Genomic DNA, 25,069 nt, shown 5'->3' on the forward strand with positions numbered 1-25,069 from the left:
TTCAGTAGTTAATAGTTAAGGGTACCTCAAACAAAGTTTCACTTGGTCCTAGCACATTTGCCTTTGATCTTATGGTCAAAAATAATTTGTTGTGTTTAGGATGGTGAAAGTCGTAACCTTGAGACTCTTGTGTTGGCCGATAATCATCAAGTGGTTTTTCGGGACCATTGTGTGCTCAAATCTTATCTAAAGTTGTTGTGGGCCCCCGACTCCGCGTCTTTAGCAATCTCATAGCTTGTGTGGAGGGTAATCGTATTGCAAGTCCATGTCCCGAGCCATTGGTCTAGAACTTGCCCTGAATGTTTGTTGAGGCGAAATCCTAAGTGAATTTTGACTTAAGACATGATTATAGGCTCTCCTTGGTCCAAATGTTAGCTTGAACACTTCCATAACCTACCAATTATAAGATCCCTAGTCAACTCTTTTGAGTCTGAGACCTTTTTCCTTCAAAAAACACCATGATACAAGCCTATACCCGTTCTAAAAGATACCCTCTCTTGGCACCCGATCTTTCCTTTAGCACATGGCTAAAGTATAAGTTTGGGGGGGAGACGAGGATGGCAACAAAGTGGTAAAAATGCAAAAAATGAAGAAAAGGAAAGGCAATGAAAAATAAAGAAAAACAGAAAGACAAAAAGAATGTTCAATGTAAAAAAGAATAAAAAAGGATTCAAGAAAATCAAAGAATGAAAGGTGTGAAAGGTCGAAAAAGGAGAAAAGGTTTAAAATGCGTAAGAAAGAGTGACAATGTGTCTCTCTAACCCCTTAGAAAGAAGTGAAATGACTCAAAGATTCAAGTGAATGGATGCCAAATGAATCAAAAGAAGTGCTTAAGGGAAGATGGAACCTAGTTAGACCAAAACATGTCCTACCCTGAACTAAAAGCCTTCACAATATCTCCACAAAAGCCCTATATGATCTTGAGTTGAATGAAGCTTACATTAGTGGATACTCACATAAGGGGAAAGCATATGGTACCTTGAGCAGGACTTGTGGCTTTTTCTCTAGAGGGATGAGTAAGTTTCCATTATCCTCGTTCTGAGTGCCACTATCGTAAAGGTGAGGATTGCTTAGGGAGAGTTGAGGATGTGTGAGTTTGGGTTCCGCAATGACCAAAGTAATAGAAAAGAGTTCTTTGATGTGTTGAGCCAATTCTTGATGCTCTTGCGTCGCACTTAATCCATGGAGTTTTAAAGAGTAAAAGTTGTTAATGATTCATTTGTATTGAGGGCAAGTGTTAGTCCTAATTGATGCTAGATGAGGTTACTTTAGGACAACTGAAAATTTCTTGCATTTTTCCTTAAGGGGTGGGTCTTATTTTGTTTGCTTGAGGACAAGCAAAAGCTTAAGTTTGGGGGAGTTGATAACTAGGGATTTTGACGCATTTTATACTCCTTCTTGCTTATGCTTTGATTAGAATTTCAAACAAAATACTTCCAAAAGGCTCACAAGTTGTGCTTGATTGCAGGTTTGATCAACAAAGTTACAAGATATCAAAGATCAGCTCAAAAGGAGTGAAAATTGCACAAGTGCCAAAGACAAGACAAACTTAGGCAAAACAAGCCCAGTGCGGCCGCACACCATTTTGTGTGGTCCGCACTAGGAGAGTCAGAGAGGCTAACTTCCAGGCTGAGAGGTAGTGCGGATACACTACGTTTTGTGCGGTTTGCACTGAAGGCAATGCGGCCGCACTTGATTTAGTGTGGTCCGCAAAGCCAAGAATCAGAGAAGTTGCAATTTGGAGTTTTCAAGCCAATGCGGTCCGCAATCCACTTTGTGCGGACTGCACTAGAAGCCTCTGCGGCCGCAGTGCATTCTGTGCGGTCTGCATTACCCGAGTTCAGAGAGTTGAAGTTTCAAGCTTAGAGCCCTAGTGCGGCCGCACTCCATTTTGTGCGGTCCGCACTAACCCCGTAGGGGAATTTTTGTCCAGATTTTTCAGCTTAGTATAAATAGATTCTTTTTCCATTTTTAGGGTATCAAATATTCTAGGACAGCCGCTGCGCTCGTGGTTTTGATTTTTGTAGCCATTTTGGGCAATTTATCCACTTTGCAACATTGAATCTTCATTTTTATCTTAGTAATTAGTTAATATGAGTTTATCTTCTTCTATTTCTTGTTTTTCTTCTTTGAATATGAGTAGCTAGACCCTATAGCTAGGGTTGTGGCTCAACCCTAGTGTGGGTAATTGATGGATCTTGTATTTTAGGCTGAATGGACTATGTGTGTTTGATATTTGGGTCAATTTCATGGTTAATTGCTGAATTAGTGGTTGCAAATACTAGTTTGTGTTTAGTTGACTAGGGCTCTTCTTGAGAAAGAGAGCCTAAGTCTCCGAAATTGATCCAACAAGGAATTGGGGCGTACTCAAGAGATTGATAGCCCCAATTAAAGGGTTAGACCTCGAGAGAGTAATACCCGACTTGAACCCTAGTTGCTTGTGCAAATTTGCATACCCAATTGGTCTTGAGAACTTCCATTGGGCAAAATCACTTGAACCACCGAGAGGTGTAGAGTGGGTAAAGTAGTGCAACAGTTATATCATACTCCCCAATCATGTCAATTGTGCCTTAGTCTCAAGTACCCGTCAATTGACCACCTAGGCGGATGACACTACCCTAATGCCCTTCTAACTATTTGATAGCATTTAACTCTTAGCTTAATCTAATTGCACTTACAATTTGTAGTTTGATAAAAGTAGAATTATAAAGAAAACCCCAAATATGATAAGAAGTGTAATTTGGAATATATACGCAACCTAAACTAGATAGATACTCGACTCCAATTCTAGCTCTCTGTGGATATCGATCCCGACCCAAAATCGGGTAAAAGCTGCTACGACCCTATCTCACTACATAATTAGTAGTGCGGAGTAGGCCACGATCAGATCATATGGGTATCAGTCTCATATGTTGGTTCCGAAGCCCGGTACAGGTCTGAAATAACATTTAAGACTTTCCCGCAAAATTTGGTGTCAATCCGAGTAGTTTAAGTGTGTTACGGCTCGTTAAAGGAAATTTAAGAACTTAAAGTTTATAAGTTTGATTCAATTGGTTTTAAGGGGTGATTCTTAGATTTAACATTGTTTCGGGTGTTCCGAAGGTTCAAGTAGGTCCATCTCGTGATTCCAGACTTATCGGTATGTTCAGGCAGGGCCCGGGAGCCCCGAGCGTCAATTGGACAAGGCTCGAGTGATGTTGGAAATTTTGAGGAGTGCTGAAGCATCTGCTTCTGTCATAACCGCACCTGCGGTAGGTTGACCGCAGCTGCGAAACCGCAGAAGCGGTCCTCCCATCGCAGATGCGGCCCAAGGTAGGCCAAGCTAGGAACCGCAGAAGCGGTCCCAGCCCGCTTGGGCCATTTTCGCAGATGCAGTCTCTTCCTCACAGAAGTGGGACCGCAGATGCACAAATCGCTGAAGTAGTGAGCTTCATTTAATGCGGGTTCTAAGTCATTTTTACCACTTTTCACTCCTCCGTTGGCGATTTTGGGAGCTTTTGAGAGAAGACTTCCACCTAGCATCTTGAGGTAAGTTTATCCCACTAATTCTTAGTTTAATACTTGTGTGTTAGGTAGATTAAACACTAGAATTTAGGTAAAAACAAGGGGTTAGAGCAAAATCTAGGGTTTTAATAAATGTTAGATTTAACCACAAAATTTGTTATGAAATGAATTAGAAATCATATACTATTGATCCTTAGCTTATAAAGAACAACTTCCTTCTTAAATAGCTAGAATACGATCTTATGAGCTTGTATTGACTAGTTCTTACTTCATTTAACTAGTTTTGGACTGTTCGGCTCCAAATTGAGAGTTTGGGCTCGTTCTTCGCATTTAGAAGTATACTTGGAGCGAGGTGAGTCTCCTTTCTAACCTTGTAAGAGGGAATTGTCCACATAGGTGTAATAATTAAATTAATTGCTACTATATGTGGGGGCTACGTACGCACTAGGTGACGAGAGTCCGTGCGTAGCTACTATTATGTTAAGTCCGGGTAGTCTAGGACCCAAAAGCATGCTCTATGTGATATTCTTGTAACTTGATGTTTAATTCGGATTCGTATAAATCATGTTGATCAAGGTAATGAGACTAGTAAGAGGAACCTTATCTTCCTTGACTATTTTAAAGAGAAATTGAATATTTCTGGAATAACTGCTTCTCAGATATACACTATTGTCTGCTTGTTATTGAGTTTATTTATATTTGACCGCGTCGCACGTGTGATTTGCGAGCGGGGTAATAGATGCATCTATGGTTCGAGCCGCTCGACCCTCAGCAGTGCACAATTTACTATTATGTTGGATCGAGTCGTACGTCCCTCGGTGTTACTTGCGCATGCTTTACTTGGTTTTCCTTTCTCTGTGGACTGAACTTCATGTATGCCTTAAAACGTAAATGGATACCCATGATATTATCTGGAAAAGAACTATTATTCATTGCCATACAATGTTAACTAATTGTGCTATCCATGCTTATTATAAATTCTTCCTCATATTATTTGACCCTAGTAAGTATCAAGTCGACCTCTCGTCTCTACTTCTTCGAGATTAGATGTGATACTTACTGGGTACATATTGTTTATGTACTTATACTACGCTTCTGTACTTAATTGTACTGGATCTAAGTAGGTGTATCTGGCTATCAGTCTGGTGTGCATCCCTGAGCGAATTTTGAGACTTCTACAGTGAGCTGCTTCCCTTCCCATGCCGTTCAACAGCCTGAAGGGGTCTCTCTTATGTATTTTTGTTGTCTATTCTGTTTCGGATAGTGTGATTCTTTTGTATATTTTCCTAGCTGTCCATAGCTTGTGACACCAGGTCTTGGCTCATACATTAGTAGACTGTATTTTTGGGGTTGTATGATTATTTTGGCTTTACTGATCATTTCTGATTTTATTTCAACATAAAGAATCATTGCAACTATTTTGGGTAAAAGTAAGTGAGAGCTTATGTAGTATTTTTCTGCGTTGGCTTGCCTGAGAATGGTGTTGGGTGCCATCATGACCTATTATGGAAATGGGTCGTGACAACATGGTATCAGAGCACTAGGTTCACGTAGGTCTCACAAGTCATGGCAAACCTAATAAAGTCTTGCGGATCGGTACAGAGACGTCTGTATTTATCTTCAAGAGGCTATAGGGTGTTAGGAAAAACTACTCTTTATTCATTTCCTATCGTGCAGTGGTTGTTATGCTAAATTTCCCTCTTCTATTCTTTCACAGATGGTGAGGACATGCACGGCTGATATTCCAAACCCATACGGAGCTACTCCCCCTGTTGCTAGAGGCCGAGGCAGAGGCCGGGGGAGGGCACCAACCCGAGTTAGGGGACGAGGTCATCCTAGAGTTATCCTAGTAGTACTACTAGCAGATCCCGCGGGAGATCCTATCATCAAGGAGCAGGGCAAAGTGCCCGTAATTGAGCCTACCCCGACGGGCTTTACGACAGCACCAAAATTCAGGAGGTCATGGGTCGTATACTGCGGTTCATGGATTCTATGACTCAGGCTAGTTTATTTCCAGCAGATCCAGCTATATCACAGGCAGGAGGGGGAGCACAGACCCCTACTGCTTAGGCTCCTGGACATGTAGCTACAGTAGATCAGACTCCGGGTGCACTACCCGTAGATGGGGCCCAGCTAGTTGATACAGTAGCACCCCAGCTTAGACCAGTTGCAGACAGTGACCCGTAAAAGTTATTGGATAGATGGACTAGACTTCACCCTCCTATCTTTGGGGGTTAGCGTCATGAGGATGCCCAGGATATCATTGATAGGTGCAGGGACAAACTGCACAACATGAGGATATTGAAGTCGCATGGAGTGGACTTTACTACTTTTCCGTTTGAGGGTAGGGCCCGTAGATGGTGGCAGTCTTATGTTCTTGGCAGGCCAGCAGGTTCCATTCCCCTCACTTGGGGTCACTTTACACAGTTATTCTTGGATAAGTATATACCACCCTCTGAGAAGGAAAAGCTGCGGTATTAGTTTGAGCATCTTGAGCAGGGTCAGATGTTTGTGACCAATTATGAGGCGAGGTTTTCTGAGTTGTCTCGCCATGCACTCATGATACTTCCCACAAATGCAGAAAGAGTGTGAAGATTTGTTGTGGGGTTGCACCCCAGTATTCGAGTTGGCATGGCCCAAGAGGTGCAGATGGGTACTGAGTGTCAGCTAGTGATGGAGATTGCTCGTAGGATTGAGGGGTATCGCCAAAGGGATAGAGAGCAGATTTAGCAAGACAAGAGGGCCCAGTTTTTGGGAGAGTTTAGAGGTGCCCCAACTAGGGGTAGAGGCCACTTTGAGAGGGGCCAGCCGAGCAGACCCCCCGCATCCAGCACCACCACCCCCTCCCCGAGGTGGTCCAGTGAGACCTTATTTTAGTGCGATGCCGGAGAGTTCTTATCGCCCACTATCTATTTTGGGTTCCTCCGACGGGTATTCTGGTTATCAGGATTCTTCTAGTGCTCACTTCAGTGGCGTGCCAGAGAGTTCATATCGCCTACCAGCCATCCAGGGTTCTTCCAGTGCGTATTTGGGGCATCAGGCTCAGACTTCAAGACATCAGGCTATGGTACCGAGAGTGTGCTATGAGTGTAGAGATCCGGGTCACATGAAGAGGGCATGTCCCAGACTTTGGGGCAAAGTAGTGCAGCAGGGTCAGCAGCCTATGATTTCAGCACCGGCTGCCCCGGTACCTATAGGTGGAGGGTAGACTGGTAGGGGTCGTCCTAGAGGTGGAGGCCAGGCAAGAAGAGGTCAGCCAGCTATTGCTCAGTCAGGTGGAGGCTAGCCAACCGACGCTCCAGCCGGATTCTACGCCCTTTGGGCTAGGCCAGATGCATTGGCCTCAGATGCCATCATCATAGGTATTATTTTCGTCGGCGGTAGAGATGCTTCGGTATTATTTGATCCAAGGTCTACTTATTCATATGTATCATCCTTGTTTGCTCATTTTCTGGTTATTTCCCCTAAGCCTTTGGGCACTCCTGTTCATGTGTCCACTCATGTGGTTGTGAATCGGATCTACCGGTATTGTGTGGTCACATTCTGTGGTTTTAAGACTAGAGCGGATCTCCTGCTACTTGACATGATCCACTTTGAGATCATCTTGGGCATGGATTGGTTGTCTCCATATCACGCCGTCCTAGATTGCCATACTAAGATTGTTTCATTAGCGATGTTAGGGTTACCGAGGTTGGAGTGAAAGGGTTCCACATTTGATACATCTAGTCGGGTTATTTCTTTCCTGAAGGCTTGCCATATGGTCGAGAAGGGGTGTTTGGCTTATCTAGCTTATGTTTGGGATACCACCGTAGAGTCTCCGATAATTGATTCAGTTCCAGTGGTTCGAGAGTTCACCGATGTGTTTCTTTCTGATCTTCTTGGAATGCCACATCGTGATATTGATTTCTGTATTAATTTGGCTCCAGGCACCCAGCCTATATCTATTCCTCCATTACAGCATGGCTCCGAAGGAGTTGAAGGAGCAGCTTGAGGAGTTGTTAGCAAAGGGGTTTGTTAGACCCAATGTATCACCTTGGGGTGCACCAGTATTATTTGTGAAGAAGAAGGATAGGACAATGCAGATGTGCATTAATTATCGCTAGTTGAACAAAGTCACTATCAAGAACAAGTATCTATTGCCTCGTATCGATGATTTGTTCGACTAGCTGCAGGGTTCTAGGGTGTTCTCTAAGATAGATTTGAGATCAGGGTACCATCAGTTGAAGATTCGGGAGGAGTTGGATGTTCCGAAGACTGCATTCCGGACTAGATATGGCCATTATGAGTTTTTGGTGATGTACTTTGGCTTGACTAATGCCCCAGCAACATTTATGGACTTGATGAACAAGGTATTCAGGCCTTATATTGATTCATTTGTCACCGTCTTCATTGACGACATCTTGATATACTCTCGTAGCCTAGGGGAGCACGAGCAGCATTTGAGAGCAGCGCTTCAGACCTTGCGAGAGAAGAAGTTATACACTAAGTTCTCCAAGTGTGAGTTTTGGCTAGAGTCAGTGGCATTCTTGGGGCATGTTGTGTCAGGAGAGGGCATTAAGGTGGATCCCAAAAAGATTGAGGCAGTTTAGAGTTGGCCACGTCCTACCTTAGTGACCGAGATCAAGAGTTTCCTGGGGCTAGCAGGTTATTACCGGCGATTCGTGCAGGTTTTTCATATTTTGCATCACCTCTAACTAGATTGACCCAAAAGGGTGCTCCTTTCCGATGGTCCGATGATTGTGAGGAGAGCTTCCAGAAGCTTAAGACAGCTTTGATCATAGCACCACTTCTTGTGTTGCCTTCCGATTTAGGGATGTATACGGTATATTACGATGCTTATCGCGTTGGATTCGGGTGTGTATTGATGCAGGAGGGGCGAGTTATTGCCTATGCTTTGCGCCAGCTGAAGGTTCATAAGAAGAATTATCCTTTGCATGATCTAGAGTTGGCTGCGATTGTTCATGCTCTTAAGATATAGAGGCATTATCTGTATGGGGTGTCATGTGAGGTTTATACTGATCATCGCAGCTTACAACATTTGTTCAAGCAGAGGAATCTTAATTTGAGGCAGCGTAGATGGCTTGAGTTACTGAAGGATTATGACATCACCATTCTTTATCATCCAGGCAAGGCAAATGTGGTCGCGAATGCCTTAAGCAGAAAGGAAGAGAGTATGGGTAGCTTGGCATTCATTCCAGCAGAGGAGAGGCCACTAGCCTTGGACATTCAGTCATTGGCTAACAAACTTTTGTGGTTGGATATTTCAGAGCCCAGCCGAGTTTTCATGTGTGTGGTGGCTCAGTCTTCATTATTGGGGCAGATCAAGGCCCGGCAGTTCGATGATCCACATTTGGCGGTTCTCAGAGATACGGTGCTTCAGGGAGGTGCCAAGGAGGTTACTATTGGTGAGGATGGTGTTTTGCGACTCCAGGGTGGTTTTTGTGTTCCTAATATTGATGGTCTGAGGGAGAGGATTCTAGAGGAGGCACATAGTTCGCGGTATTCCATTCACCTGGGAGCTACAAAAATGTGTCGTGACTTGAGGCAGCATTATTGGTGGTGGAGGATGAAGAAGGACATAGTAGAATATATGGCTAGGTGTTTGAATTGCCAGTAGGTCAAGTATGAACACCAGAGGCCGGGTGGCCTTCAGTAGATGCCTATACAAGAGTGGAAGTTGGAGCGCATGACCATGTATTTCGTCGTTGGTTTGCCGTGGACTTTGCATAAGTTTGATTCGGTATGGGTCATTGTTGACAGGTTGACCAAGTCAGCCCACTTTATTCTAGTGGCAACTACCTATACAACAGAGAGGTATGCTTAGATTTACATTTGGGAGATAGTCCAGTTGCACAGTGTGCCTGTTTCCATCATATCAGATAGAGGACCTCAGTTTACTTCCCATTTCTGGAGAGCTATTCAGAGTGAGTTGGGGACCCGTGTAAAGCTTAGCACAACATTCCATCCTCAGACCGGCGGGCAGTCGGAGCGGACAGTTCATATTTTGGAGGACATGCTCAGGGCATGTGTGATTGACTTTGGAGGGCAGTGGGATCAATTCTTGCCCTTGGTGAAGTTTGCATACAACAACAACTATCAGTCCAGTATAGAGATGGATCCATACGAGGCTTTATATGGTTGACTTTGTCGTTCTCCTATCGGGTGGTTTGAGCCTGGTGAGGCTAATTTATACGATACAAATTTGGTACAGGATGCCTTGGACAAGGTAAAGTTGATCCAGGAGAGGCTTCATACATCAATCCAGATAGAAGAGTTACGCGGATCAGAAGGCGCGTGATGTATCATTTATGGTTGGCGAGAAGGTCCTCTTGAAAGTCTTGCCAATGAAGGGTGTGATGAGATTCGAGAAGAAGGGAAAGCTGATCCCGAGGTTTATTGGCCCATTTGAGGTGTTGAGGCGAGTTGGGGAGGTTGCTTACGAGCTTGCTTTACCCCCCAGCTTATCGGGAGTTCATTCGATTTTTCACGTATCGATGCTCTAGAAGTATCACGCCGACTTGTCCCATGTGTTAGACTTCAGTACTATTCAGTTGGATGAGAGTTTGGGTTTTGAAGAAGAGCCAGTTGCCATTATTGATAGACATGATCGCCAGTTGAGGTCCAAGAGAATTTCTGCGGTGAGGGTCCAATGGAGCGGTCAACCGGTCGAGGAGGTGACCTGGGAGTCCGAGGAGGACATGAGGAGCAGATATCCACATTTATTTAGCACCTCAGGTACTTTTCTATGTCCGTTCGAGGACGAATGTTTGTTTAAGAGGTGGAGAATATAAGGACCCGACTGGTCGTTTTGCCCTTTAGAACCCGTTCCCTTAAATAAAACTTCCCACGCTTGCTTTAGCTATTTTACGACTTGTGGGGATGGTTGGTTCGGGATTTGGAAGAATTTGGGTTGAAATATGCTCATTAGATTCCATAGGATTTTTTAAAAGGCCAAGTTTGACTTTGGTCAACATCTGGGCAAATGGACCCGGATTCATGATTTGACGGTCCCAGAGGGTCCGTAGGAAAATATGGGACCTGGGTGTATGCCTAGGATCAAATTCTGAGGGCCCTAGCCCGAGTAATGAATTTTTTATCAGAAATTGTTAATTTGAAGTTTTAAGGATTTAAAGAAATTAATTAAAGATTGATCACATGGGTATCAGGCTCGTATGTTGGTTCCAAAGCCCGGTACATGCCCGGAATAACATTTAAGACTTGCCCGCAAAATTTGGTATCAATCCGAAGAGTTTAAGTGTGTTTCGGCTCGTTAGAGGAAATTTAAGAACTTGAAGTTCATAAGTTTGATTAAATAGGTTTTAAGGGGTGATTCTTAGATTTAGCGTTGTTTCGGGCGTTCCAAAGATTCGAGTAGGTCCATCTCGTGATTCCAGACTTGTTGGTATATTCGGGCGGGGCCCGGGAGCCCCGAGAGTCAATCGGACGAGGCTCGAGTGAAGTTGGAAATTTTGAGGAGTGCTGAAGCATCTGCTTCTGTCATAATCGCACCTGCGGTTGGTTGACCGCAGGAGCGAGACCACAGAAGCGGTCCTCCCATCGCAGATGCGGCCCAGGGCAAGCCAGGCCAGGAACCGCAGAAGCGGTTCCCAAGCCGCAGAAGCGGCTTCAAGACCGCAGAAGTGGTCCCAGCCTGCTTGGGCCATTTTCACAGATGCGGTCTCTTCCTCGCAGAAGCGGGGCCGCAAATGCGGAAATCGCTGAAGCAATGAGCTTCATTTAATACGGGTTCTAAGTCATTTTTACCACTTTTCACTCCTCCATTGGCGATTTTGGGAGCTTTTGAGAGAAGACTTTCACCTAGCATCTTGAGGTAAGTTTATCCCACTAATTTTTAGTTTAATACTTGTGTCTTAGGTAGATTAAACACTAGAATTTAGGTAAAAACAAGAGGTTAGAGCAAAACCTAGGGTTTAAATAAAATTTAGATTTAACTACAAAATTTGTTATGAATGAATTAGAAATCATATATTATAGATCCTTAGGTTATAGAGAACAACTTCCTTTGAGAAATTTCTGAATCCGGGCACATGGGCCCGGAGTCGGATTTTAGGAAACTCGTGTTGAGGATTGGGAAATTTCTTAAATAGCTAGAATACGATCTTGTGAGCTTGTATTGACTAGTTCTTACTTTATTTAACTAGTTTTGGATCATTCGGCTCCAAATTGAGAGTTTGGGCTCGTTCTTGGCATTTGGAAGTATAGTTGGCGCGAGGTGAGTCTCTTTTCTAACCTTGTAAGAGGGAATTGTCCCCATAGGTGTAATAATTGAATTAATTGCTGCTATATGCAGGGGCTACATACGTACTAGGTGACGAGAGTCCATGCGTAGCTACTATTATGTAAGTCCGGGTAGTCTAAGACCCAAAAGCATGCTCTATGTGATATTCTTGTAACTTGATGTTTAATTCGGATTCGTATAAATCATGTTGATCAAGGTAATGAGACTAGTAAGAGGAACCTTATCTTCCTTGACTATTTTAAAGAGAAATTGAATATTTCTGGATTAACTGCTTCTCAGATATACACTATTGTCTGCTTGTTATTGAGTTTATTTATATTTGACCGCGTCGCACATGTGATTTGCGACCGGGGTAATAGATGCATCTATGGTTCGAGCCGTTCGACCCTCAGCAGTGCACAATTTACTTTTATGTTGGATCGAGTTGTACGTCCCTCGGTGTTACTTGCGCATGCTTTACTTGGTTTTCCTTTCTCTGTGGACTGAACTTCATGTATGCCTTGAAACGTAAATGGATACCCATGATATTATCTGGAAAAGAACTGTTATTCATTGCCATACAATGTTAACTAATTGTGCTATCCATGCTTATTATAAATTCTTCCTCATATTATTTGACCTAGTAAGTATCAAGTCGACCTCTCGTCTCTACTTCTTCGAGATTAGACCGAGATTAGACGAGATACTTACTGGGTACATATTGTTTATGTACTCATACTACGCTTCTATACTTAATTGTACAGGATCTGAGGTAGGTGTATCTGGCTATTAGTCTGGTGCGCATCACTGAGCGGATTTCGAGACTTCTACGGTGAGCTGCTTCCCTTCCCATGCCGTTTAGCAGTCTGAAGGAGTCTCTCTTATGTATTTTTGTTGTCTATTCTGTTTCGGACAGTAGGATAGTGTGATTCTTTTGTATATTTTCCTAGCTGCCCATAGCTTGTGACACCAGGTCTTGGCACACACATTAGTAGACTGTATTTTTGGGGTTGTATGATTATTTTGGCTTTACTGATCATTTCTGATTTTATTTCAACTTAAAAAATCATTGCAACTATTTTGGGTAAAAGTAAGTGAGAGCTTATGTAGTATTTTTCCACGTTGGCTTGCCCGACAATGGTGTTGGGCGCCATCATGACCTATTATGGAAATGGGTCGTGACAGGAAGTTTTAGTAGCTGGGACTACCAGGAAGCTGTGATTTCACTTTTGCTATTGCTGCTACTGCTTGCTGAACTCCTATTACACCAAGACAAAATAAAAGAAGCTAGACTAAACTATGATCTATGAATTACAAGAATCCTATCTATATCTCCAAACTTGATCTTGCAGTTTCTGTTGCTCTGTTGACTTGTTCTCTACAGGCGAGCTATTTCCATAATAGGTCATGATGCTGAGATTTCACTTTTGCTGTTGTTGCTACTGCTTGCTGAACTCCTTATTACACCAAGACAAAATAAAAGAAGCTAGACTAAACTATGATCTATGAATTATAAGAATCCTATCTATATCTCCAAACTTGATCTTGCAGTTTCTGTTGCTCTGTTGACTTGTGCTCTCCAGGCGAGCTTCCTTTGTTGCTGACTTGAATTGCATTCTGAAGTGAATCCCCTTATTCTCCAGGCGGGTGCCTGATTGCCGACACTTGAACTGTATATCCTTGCTCTCCAGGTGGACGCCTGATTGCCAAAGATTGAACTGTATTTCCTTGCTCTCCAGGTGGGTGCCTGATTGCCAAAACATTAACTGTATTCCCTTGATCTCCAGGTGGGAGCCTCATTGCCAAAACTTCAACTGTATTCCCTTGCTTTCCAGGTGGGAGCCTGATTGCCAAAACTTGAACTGTATTCCCTTGCTCTCCAAGTGGGCGCCTGATTGCCAAAACTTGAACTGTATTCCCTTGCTCTCAAGGTGGCCGCCCGATTGCCAAAACTTGAACTGTATTCCCTTGCTCTCCAGGTGGGCGCCTGATTGCCAAAACTTCAACTGTATTCCCTTGCTCTCTAGGTGGGTGCCTGATTTCCAAAACTTGGACTATATTCCCTCACTCTCCAGGTGGGCGCCTGATTGCCAAAACTTCAACTGTATTCCCTTGCTCTTCAGGTGGGTGCCTGATTGCCAAAACTTGAATTGTATTCCGTTCTCTCTAGGTGGGCGCCTGATTGCCAAAACTTGAACTGTATTGCCTTGCTCTCCAGGTGGGCGCATGATTGCCAAAACTTGAACTGTATTCCCTTGCTCTCCAGGTGGGCGCTTGATTTCCAAAACTTCAACTGTATTCCCTTGCTCTCCAGGTGGGCGCCTGATTTCCAAAACTTGGACTGTATTCCCTCGCTCTCCAGGTGGGCGCCTGATTGCCAAAACATCAACTGTATTCCCTTGCTCTCCAAGTGGGCGCCTGATTGCCAAAATATGAACTGTATTCCCTTGCTCTCCAGGTGGGCGTCTGACTGCCAAAACTTGAATTGTATTTCCTCGGAACTTGATCTGTTTTCCCTTGTTCTCTAGGCAGGATCCTGATTGCTGAACTTGACCCGCCTTCCTTTGAACATTGCTGCTTTCCCTTTGTTCTCTAGGTGGGTGCCTCATTTCCAACACTTGCACTGCTTTTCCTCGAAACTTGACTCGTTTTCCCTTGTTCTCCAGGTGGGCACCTGATTGCTGACCTTGAACCGTCTTCCTTTGAACATTGCTGCTTTCCCTTTGTTCTCCAGGTGAGTGCCTGATTTGCAGCATTTGCATTGTTTTTCCTCGAAACTTGACTTGTTTTCCCTTATTCTCTAAGTGGGTTCCTGATTGTTGAACCTGAATTGTCCTCTTCTTGAAACTGTTTTTCTTTGAACTGTCTTCCCTTGTTTCTCCAGGTGGGTGCCTGATTTCAAAAAACAGACAAAACAAAGAAATTTTTCTTCCCCAGTTTGATATTGGGAACATCTTTGAGTGGTAACCAATTCTTGTTATCAAAATAAATTCTAAATTAAATTCCTTTATCCTAAAAATTTCAACCAAACCTCATTTCAAAAAGTGAAAGACTTAAATGCCAAATTGAACTTCCCAAAAGTGGACCTCTCGTCGGACTTTGTCATTTGTGAGGGTCTCAAAACTTTACTAAATTTTGTTATCGCGGAGGGTACTGAAACTTACTGCCGAGCCTGTCTGGCATCTATTTTCCTCACGGAGGGTTCCTCCGAAGTAAACAAAATTTCCTGCCCATGTTTCAATCAAAGAAAAATCTTGTCAGTTTGAAAATGTGGTGGTTAGTTTGCGGCATTCTTGCTGAAAGTGGCCCTTTCGCTGTCGTGCTTCTCCTTTGACTGTCCGCCTTGAACTGGCCAAGAATTGTTTGCCTTTCTGACTGAATTTCAACCATAGAACCCTAAATGACCCGAATGCTCTACACTTAACCCGTTGTTTTACATTTCTGTCCTCCCAATTTGAACCTCTGTATCTTCCACAAAATTCACAAACTACTCGATCGCCTGAACTTTCATTAACACCTTATTTTCACTTTCACATCATGCTATTTCTGGTAAGCTGTGGCCGCATTTTGCTTTGCGCAATTTTGAAAGTTGGTAGTAAGCTTTGAAATCCTTTCTTACTTGCTTAAACAAGGCTGACATTAGAAAAACCTTAGAGAGATAAACTCAAAAGAAATGAAATGCAATGACTTCGAAAGTTATGAGTAGGGAAGAAAAATCAAAACAGAGGGACTGTTTGAGAAAGTAAAGGAAAAGGACTTATCTGAGTGAAGCAGCTGGCACCAATGATCATGACATGCACTTCGGACTAAACAACCTAGTCCATTCAATTAATCCTTTTCAATCTTCATACTTTATGCTTGGGCTTCCCATAATCTGATTCCTTTGCAGAGTCAACAACCTTATTCGGTTTGCGGTGTCTTGAAGGGTTTTCACTAGCAAACCTCTCTCATTTATTCATCTCTCAACTCACCATCGCTTTACGGTGCCCATGAGGGTTTTCACCAGTAAGACTCTCTCATTTTTTAACTTTTCTCAGCTTTCCATCGCCTTACGGTGCCCGTGAGGGTTTTCACCAATAAGACTCTCTCATTTTTCATTCCCGCTTAGACCGGAGTGTTGCCCTTGATATGAATCACACTTCTACTTGCTCGACTTAGCATCTCTCGAAGACTGATTGGAAGGTCTTTCTTTGGACCGTAATGTGGGCTTTTGGATAGGGTTAGAAAGAAAGGATAACACAAAGGCTCAAAACAAACTGATTGGGTTCAAGATTACAATAAGGTTAGAAAGAAAGGATAACACAAAGGCTCAAAACAAACTGATTGGGTTCAAGATTACAATTGGGTTAGAAAGAAAGGATAACACAAAGGCTCAAAACAAACTGATTGGGTTCAAGATTACAACCTTTGGAATCAGATTTCTTACAACAACCACAACTTTCTGCCCCAATTTCTTTGCTTGGGGACTTTTGGATTTTATTTTGATGGGACCGAATCGTGAGGCTGCCTACGTATCCTTAAAAGGAATCAGGTCGAACGGAGCTCATGACATAGGAATTGCTTTGTTGTTGTTACTTTCCTCTTTTCTTTTTCTTTCTCTTTTTTTTCTTTTTCTCTTTTTTTTCTTCTTCTTTTTTCACTCTTTTTCATTCTTTTCTTTCTCTTTTTCTCTTTTTTCACTCTTTTTCATTCTTTTTTTTCTTCACTTACCTTTTGCGTTCGTATTTCCGAATTTTGCTACTGATTCCAAAAGAGGGGTATGAAAGAAAATAAATAAGGCTCAAAGGGGTGTCAATGGATAAAGTGTTTAGATGCATTCGTCCTTCAAATCTTCAAAATATGCCAAGTACAAACAACAATTTAGACAAACCAAAGAAATTATACATAATTTCTTTTGACTACATCAAAATTGATAGTCATATTTATACATTTGCCTTCTACGTCTGTTAAATATAAAGCACAATTGGACAACATTCTTGTGACAATGAACGACCCCTGCCAATTTGGAGCGAACTTGCCTTTTGCTTCGGCCTGATGTGAAAGGATGTGTTTCAATACTTGCTGACGCACTTCAAACTTCCGCGAACGCACTTTCTTGTTATATGCTCTCGCCATTCTCTTTTGATACAACTGGCCATGACACACTACTGCCAATCTTTTCTCATCAATTAAACTCAATTGCTCCAGACAGGTTTTGACCCACTCATCATCATCAATTTCGGCTTCTACAACAATTCTAAGGGATGGAATTTCAACTTCCGTGGGTATCACTACTTTAGTGCCATATACCAACAAATAAGGAGTTGCACCTACTGAAATGTAAGCAGTAGTACGGTAACCCAACAACGCAAAGGGTAACTTCTCATTCCATTGCATGGAACCTTGCACCATTTTCCGAAGTATCTTTTTTATGTTCTTGTTGGCTGCCTCGACTGCTCCATTCGCCTTGGGGTGGTATGGGGTGGAATTTCGATGCATAATCTTAAACTATTGACACACTTCCTTCATTAGATGACTATTAAGATTAGCACCATTGTCTGTGATGATTACCTTTAGGATTCCGAACCGACAAATGATATTCGAATGAACAAAGTCGACCACTGCCTTCTTGGTCACAGATTTGAAAGTTTTAGCTTCAACCCACTTAGTGAAATTGTCAATGGCCACCAGAATGAACATGTGCCCGTTGGATGCTACTGGCTCAATTGGTCCGATGACATCCATACACCAAGCAACAAAGGGCCATGCTGCGGACATTGTGTGCAATTCAGATGGCGGAGAATGAATCAAATCTCAGTGTACTTGGCACTGATGACACTTGTGCACAAAATTGATACAATCTCCTCCATAGTGAGCCAATAGTAACCTGCTCGAAGAATTTTCTTTGCCAGAACATACCCACTCATATGCGGCTCGCAAACTCCGGAATGTACTTTGGTCATGATAGTCGTGGCTTGCTTTGCGTCGATGCATCTCAATAGCCCAAGATTCGGAGTTCTTTTGTACAAGACTCCCCTGCTCAAGAAAAATCCACTAGCCAAACGTCGAATTGTTCTCTTTTGATCACCTATGGCTTGCACCGGATATACCCCCATCCTGATATACTCCCTAATGTCATGGAACCACGGTTCACCATCAAGTTCTTCCTCAACTACATTACACTAGGCATGATGATCACGAACTTGAATATGCAGAGGGTCAACATAAGCTTTGTCCGGGTGATGCAACATTGACGCCAAGGTTACTAATGCATCGGCAACCTCATTATGGATCCTTGGAATGTGCCTGAACTCTATTGATCGAAACTGTTGACAAAGATCATGCAGACATTGTCAATACGATATAAGCTTTAAATCTCGTGTCTCCTATTCTCCTTAAATCTGGTGCACTAGAAGGTCTAAGTCTCCCAAGACCAAGACTTCCTGTATTCCCATATCTACAGCTAGCCTTAGTCCCAAAATGCATGCCTCATACTCAGCCATGTTATTGGTACAATAGAAACGAAGTTGGGCCATAACAGGGTAGTGATTTCCTATCTCAGAAATAAGCACGGCCCCTATTCTAACACCTTTCATGTTAGCGGTCCTGTCAAAGAAAAGTTTCCAACCTGGTTTTTCAACCTGCTCCGCCTAGTCAATATGCATCACTTCCTCATCGGGAAAATAAGTTCTCAATGGCTTATATTCTTCATCTACCAGGTTCTCGGCCAAAGCTTGGGCTTTCATCGCCGTCCGAGTCACATATACGATGTCAAACTCCGTGAGCAAGATTTGCCACTTTGCGAGCTCTTCTGTGCGAATGGGCTTCTGAAAGATATACTTTAGAGGGTCCAGGTGAGAGATGATGTAAGTGGTGTATGATGACAAATAATGCTTCAACTTCTGTGTTACCCAAATTAGGGCGCAACATGTCCTCTCAAGGGGAGTATACTTAACCTCATAAGATGTGAACTTCTTGCTAAGATAATAGATAGATTGCTCTTTCCTGCCGGTGATGTCATGCTGACCCAATACATATCCAAATGAATTATCCAGGACTGTCAAATAAAGAATCAAAGGTCTCTCTGGTTCCGGTGGGACCAACACAGATGGATTCGACAAATACTCTTTGATCTTATCGAATGCTTCGTGGCACTCATCAGTCCATTTGACCGCAATATCCTTCTTTAGAAACTTAAAGATGGGCTCACAAGTTGTCGTGAGCTGAGCAATAAACCTGCTGATGTAGTTTAGTCTCCCTAGCAGACTCATCACCTCGGTCTTGATCTTTGGCGGTGGTAATTCTTGGATAGCCTTGATCTTTGACGGATCTAACTTAATGCCCCACCGACTGACTATGAATCCCAACAGTTTCCCGGATACAACACCAAATGCACACTTTGCAAGATTGAGCTTAAGATTGTACTTGCGGAGCCTCTGGAAAAACTTTCTCAAATCTTTTACGTGGTTAGACTGCTTCCTAGACTTTATGATCACGTCATCCACGTAAAACTCGATCTCCTTATGTATCATGTCGTGGAATATGGTAGTCATTGCCCTTATGTAAGTTGCCCCAGTGTTTTTCAAACCAAAAGGCATGACCCGGTAGCAAATATGTTCCCCACGGCATGATGAATGCCGTCTTTTTCGTATCTGCCTCGTCCATTAAAATTTGATGATACCCCGCATAGCAGTCCACAAAAGATCCAATCTCATGCTTGGCATAATTATTGATCAAAATATGGATATTTGGCAGTAGGAAGTTGTCCTTTGGACTTGCTTTGTTGAGATCACGATGTCAACACACACTCTGGTCTTACCATATTTCTTTGGGACCGGCACAACATTGGCTAACCACGTGGGATACCGCGTGACTCGAATGAACTTTGCATCAAGCTACTTTGTGACCTCTTCTTTAATCTTCACACTCGTGTCGGTTTTGAACTTTCTCAACTTCTGCTTGAAGGGAGGGAATGTTGGATCAATTGACAATTTGTGGACCACCAAATCGGTACTCAAGCCTGGCATGCCATCATACGATCATGCAAAAATATCCTTATATTCCAACAATGCTTTAATTATTTCTTCCTTGGTCTACGGTTCAAGATGGACACTTATCTTTGTTTCTATGACATTATCGGGATCCCCTAGATTGATTGATTTCGTATCATTCAAATTAGGCTTGGTTTTTCCTCAAAATGATTTAATTCCTTACTAATCTCTTCAAAGGCCTCATCCTTATCGTGTTCTGATTCATCATCACACTCTATTTCCTGGATTATTATTTCAGAATTAGATTGACTTTTAAGACTTGGCCGAAGATTCCTCATGCATGTCATGTCATTGAAACTAGCATAAAAAGAACAAGACTCCTTCCGAGTAGGGAGAGTAGCAGCCTTTCAATTGTTAAGCTTTACATTCGGCCCGACGAACTCCACGTCTGCTTTGCTAGAACCTTCTCCAACTTGTACCATGTTCACACCATCAAACAACCTCTGGAACCTCTCAATTAACTCTTCATCTATGTTAACCACAGAACTTGGAACTATTGTCATTGGGCGTTTCCTAGCACCGGGCTTGACGAAAGACCTAGAGAGACGTGGGATAGGCTTCGGAAGTGCCCACGCCTTTTGTTTCAACTTTCTAGCCCTTTTCATAAATGCTGTTGTGGGTTTGAATCCAAGACCGAATGTACCCAAGTCTTCAGGGAGGGACACTGGCTGTGTGATACCCTGCAAAGATGCACCCAGACCTTTACCTGGCACAAAGTCATTCTTCAATATTTCAGAGGCCACCATGACGGATGCGGAGGCTATCTTTGGAGTTTGAACACATTTCCCTTATGGAACCTTCTCGACCGGCACTGTTTCAAAAACTTAATAGACCCAAGGCCCTTTGTCATCTTCAACCTCAATGAACGGGATGGAGGCATCACTGTGAGCACACAAATTTTCCTCACCATAGACGACGATCTCCTGTCTATCCCACTCGAACTTGACCATCTGGTGCATAGTGGATGGGACTGCTTTGGCGGCATGAATCCAAGGTCGACCTATCACCAATTTGTAAGAGACGGCTACGTCCAGTACCTAGAACTCCATGGTGAATTCCACCGGTCCTATTGTCAATTCAAGCACTATATCACCAACCGAGTCTTTCCCCCTACCATCAAAACCTCAGATGCATATGTTGTTTTTGTGAATCCTCTCATCATCAACTTTCAACTTGTTTAGAGTAGAAAGAGGGTAGATATTTGCACTTGAATCATTGTCAACTAATACCCTGGTGACCACAGAATCTTCACATTTTACCGTCAGATAGAGAGCTTCGTTGTGTTCAGTACCTTCCACAGGCAACTCATCATCAGAGAAGGTGACCCTATTCACCTCAAATATTTTGTTGGCGATATTTTCCAGATGGTTCACTGAAATTTTGTCGGGGACATGAGCCTCATTCAGAATTTTCATCAGGTCCCAACGATGCTCGTCTGAATGGATCAGCAATGATACCAAGGAAATCTTAGCAGGCGTCTTTTTCAACAGCTCCATGATGGAATAATCTTGTACCTTCATTTTCCTCAAGAACTCCTCCACCTCTTCTTCAGTGACTGCTTTCTTTACTAAAACTGGATTATCTTAGGATGTTTTAGCTTTCCTTAACTCTTCTCGATCAAAGCATCTCCCTGAGCGAGTTAATCCCTAGGCCTCATTGACTTATTCTTTCACTTTCTTTCCCTTATAAGCCACTATTACCCGTTCCTAGTTCCATAGGATAGCCTTGGTGTTGATTACCGGCAACTGGGTTACATGCTTGATGATGACAGGATCCATACGAGCACCCTCTACAATTATGATAGGCTTGTTTTCCAACACTGGCATGACCACTTTTGACCTTTCTTGCTTTGTTATAACATCATTTGGGGATCTTTTCTTAACTACCACAGATGGCTCACCATTTGTTGTGCTCAACTTGTTCACTGATCCTTCAACCGTTGGTTTTTTGACTAGCTTGACCTCACTAGACCGAATCATCATGACGGTCTGTGAAGGCTTCTTGGGCTCCCTCCCCCTTGTGTACTATCTAGATCATGTTCGTTTCCTCATGGATTGGCAATGGGTTCTGGTTGATGTTGGCTTCCTCTGGAATTTGAACTTCAATCCGGTTTGTGTCAGTGAGCTCCTGGATGGCATTTTTCAAGTGCCAGCACTTCTTTGTATCATGCCCGGAGTACCAGAACAATATTCACAACTCACAGAGTAATCAAGATTCTTTGGAGGAGTGTTTGGAAATTTTAACTCAATTGGCCTCAGCATATCCAACTGCCTATCTATGGAATAAATTGGTATAAGACTCTCTCAACGGGGTGAAAGTTTTCTTTCGCTGCAACTTCTCATTTTTGAATGCTAGATTAGGTCAGAAACCTGGGCCGTTAGGGTTTCGGTAGGTTCGCGGGGGTGGGTAATCATTTTGTGGAGCTGGGTAGGTGTTTTGTGGGGCTGGGGCACACTATTGTGAGTAGGAAGGAAGTTGAGTATATTCCTGGGTGTGGTGGACAAAAATTTGAGGGTCGAGTGATGGGAAGTAATGCTGGGGTGGATTATACAGGGTTTGGGTATAGGTTCGGTGATGGGGTCAGGGTATAGTGGTGTGACGGGCCCCTAGGTCCAAACCATGATCCTGAATCAACTGTTGCCACATCTTCTTTATTCTTCTTTCCAATCACTCCTCCAGAACCATTCTGAATGGCTTGGGTAGTTGCCTTGATGACCGAGTAGCTCATGATTTTGCTTGATTTGAGCCCTTCTTCCACCATGACACCCATCTTCGCTACCTCATTGAAAGATTTGTCTATGGCCGATATCAGATGGACGAAGTAAGTAGGCTCCAGAGCCTGCAGAAAGTACTCCACCATTTTGCTCTCCTCTATTGGAGGGTTAACTCTTGCCGCTTGTTCTCTCCTGCGAAAACCATATTCTCTGAAACTTTTACTAGGCTTCTTCTTGATCTTAGTCAAATACAAACGATCTGGAACAATCTCAATGTTGTACTGGAAATGACATGCAAATGTTTAGGCCAAATCATCCCAGGTATACCATCTGCTATGATCCTGATGAGTGTACTACTCTAATGCCGACCCACTCAAACTCTGGCTAAAGTATGCCATCAATAGCTCATCTTTCCTGCCGGCTCCCCTCATTTTAATGCAGAAACCCCTCAAGTGGGCCACCGGGTCTCCATGCCCGTCATATAGATCAAATTTAGGCATCTTGAATCCCACAGGCAACTGAACATCGGGAATAGACACAAATCTTCGTAGGCTATGCTCACCTGGCCTCCCAATCCCTGCATGTTTCTGAACGATTGTTCCAGGCTTCTTACCTTCCTGAACATCTCCTCCTACTCTAGGTTTTTAGGTGGTTTCTCAGTATCAATAAGGAAAAAGGTACCTTTAGTGGCTGATTTAATAAAAAAACAGCCTTAGTGCTATTAGAGGGGATTTTTTCTGATTTTAAAGGGTCCAGGCAGAACTGTATAAGATAGAGGAGTTGGGACTGATTTTAGGGACTGAGATTTTAAGGGAGATTTTGAGAGAGATTAGAAGACTGATTTTGAAACTCAAATTTTGAAGAGAAAGAATACACATAGAGTGAGATAAAAAGAAAGAGAATTAAGCAGAAAATCAGAAATAGAAATCTGAAGAGGAGGAAGAAAACAAAAAAAAACAAAAAAGAGAGAGAGAGAGAGAACACATACACACACACAATCTGAAACAGACGTAGAAGAAGAAAAGAAAAATCAAAGCATATTTTTCTTAAATCTGTCCGGGTCTGTTTTATTGGTATTGTTTGGTTCAAATCTGAATTTTTTCTCAAATTTCTGTCACTGTTCATCTAGGTTAACGGGTCTTGTTCAGACTTGCTGTGTTGTTGGTATATTCTGCCGGTGTTTGTTGCTGCTATTACTGCTGAAATTTACTCCTTCTACCTTCATTTCCAGGTACATGTCTTTTAAAATCATGCGGTGAAAAGCTCCAACATGATGAATAGATGAAGTTTGAGAATTATAATTTTGTCTTCCACTTGTTTAAATTCGGTAATTCAAACTTCTGTTTTGTTTCGTGTGGGTTAATATGACAATGTGCTTGATACGATAATTATTAGCTAATTATTACCTTTTGAAGTTTGTATAAATGTTGTAACAAAGTTATTTATTTCGAATTTTCATTCAGTATAAGTTGTATTTGAATCATCAAATAGGGAACATGGCAGAAAACTGGCCATTAATTGCATCTCTTAAAATTGCTAGTATAGACTAGTGTGGAAATTTCAAGACAACAGCATTATTAGTCTATGTTGTTAAACATCTGATTTTTAAGGCTAAGATAGTACTGATTGTATCTTGTTCATATTTAGCATAATAATGGTCATGTTCATAATCAATAGCCGAAAGATGCATCGATAAAATCTGTTATATTCACGATATTGGCATATGGTGAATGGTGTAGGGGTATATTCAGGTTATATGTGATATTGTCTTATTAAGTCAACGATTTTTTTTATGTTTGCCAAATAACTCGTATAGGTTGAGAATAAAAATCGGTTTGATCAAGTATATCTCGAATTCAATCAATAGCAATTAATCAAAATATAATTAGGCCTATCAGATTAAGAACAAGCAATGTAGAAAGAGATTAGATTTATAATGTGTAACAAATTTAAGAATGTAAATAATAACATTCGTCGCAAATGGAATAATGAGAATTCTTCGAAAATATCATTTCCTTTCAAGAATTGAATTTTTTTTTAGTTTCATACGCTATTCACATTTTAGTACACATATGTTGTATTTACTAAAAATAGTTTTGATCATATGTTTATTCTTTTCTTTAAATTTGAATAGTCTGGAGGAATATAATTCATACGCGAAAAATATAATCAACGGTCAACATTTAACAAATTGTGAATTCTTTTCAAAGAATTTAAGGGCATCTCAAAAATGTGAATCTCTCATGATTTTCACATAAAAATGTATGAATATAATTTGTGGAAAATCCATAATATTATTAAGAATATTTTGCGTGATTAGGGATGCGTTCGCGTAACCTGATTATATTTTTAGAAACAAATTCGGATTATGCGTTCGCGCAACTTCGAGTGAATATTTAATAAAAGGGATTTCTCCGAGGATGTTAAAATAATTTCATATAACCCGAGATGTGCAGTTCACTGTTTAAATATAAGGGTGATGATGTTCCTAATTTTATTTTAAATCTCGAACATGTGATTTTTAATAAAAAATATAATATGGTCAATCTTATTGTGTACACGTATGCGTGACACGATTCTTT

Source organism: Nicotiana sylvestris, chromosome 6 (genome assembly GCF_000393655.2).
Source record: "Nicotiana sylvestris chromosome 6, ASM39365v2, whole genome shotgun sequence".
Lineage (NCBI taxonomy): Eukaryota > Viridiplantae > Streptophyta > Magnoliopsida > Solanales > Solanaceae > Nicotiana > Nicotiana sylvestris.